We start from the raw sequence: 578 nt of genomic DNA, 5'->3' as shown, positions 1-578 counted from the left end.
TGTCGTTTTGATGGGTCTTTTGTATGTGCACAAACCACTTTATGACAATTACCAGAACAGGTCACTGAGAGCATCTGTTACACTAAGTGTAAAATGACAAATATCGTCACAGTATATAAGTACGTTGCCTGTCATTGCACTGCACACAAAACATTTGCAAGACCTTTCAAATTATGATAGTGTTTTTGTGGACACAAAAGGATAAAAATTGCATACTATAAATTGTGTATACTATATATTGTATATTAAAAATATTGGATCTGTGACAAATTGCTGTTCTTTTATTGTAAGTTGCTTTGAATAAAAGCATCTGCAAAATGTAAATTAAAAGGCTATACTTGCCATACCACTCTAACTTAACATGGATGTAACTTCTAATTAAAATATATAAGACCATGAGCAATGGTCATTGGTTGCCCACAATGATAATTTTGCATCCAAAATCAATACAATGCGAATCCATAATCTTTCCACCATGCCATTTGCAGATTAATTTCTATATGCAGAATTTTGAGACCATTGTAATTTTCCGGAAAAATGAAAATGTGCAAGAAAACTTCAATTTGCATTAGTTTATT

Source organism: Squalius cephalus (genome assembly GCF_949319135.1).
Source record: "Squalius cephalus genome assembly, chromosome: 3".
Lineage (NCBI taxonomy): Eukaryota > Metazoa > Chordata > Actinopteri > Cypriniformes > Leuciscidae > Squalius > Squalius cephalus.
The sequence above is the reverse complement of the archived record's forward strand: the minus strand, read 5'-3'. Positions refer to the sequence as shown.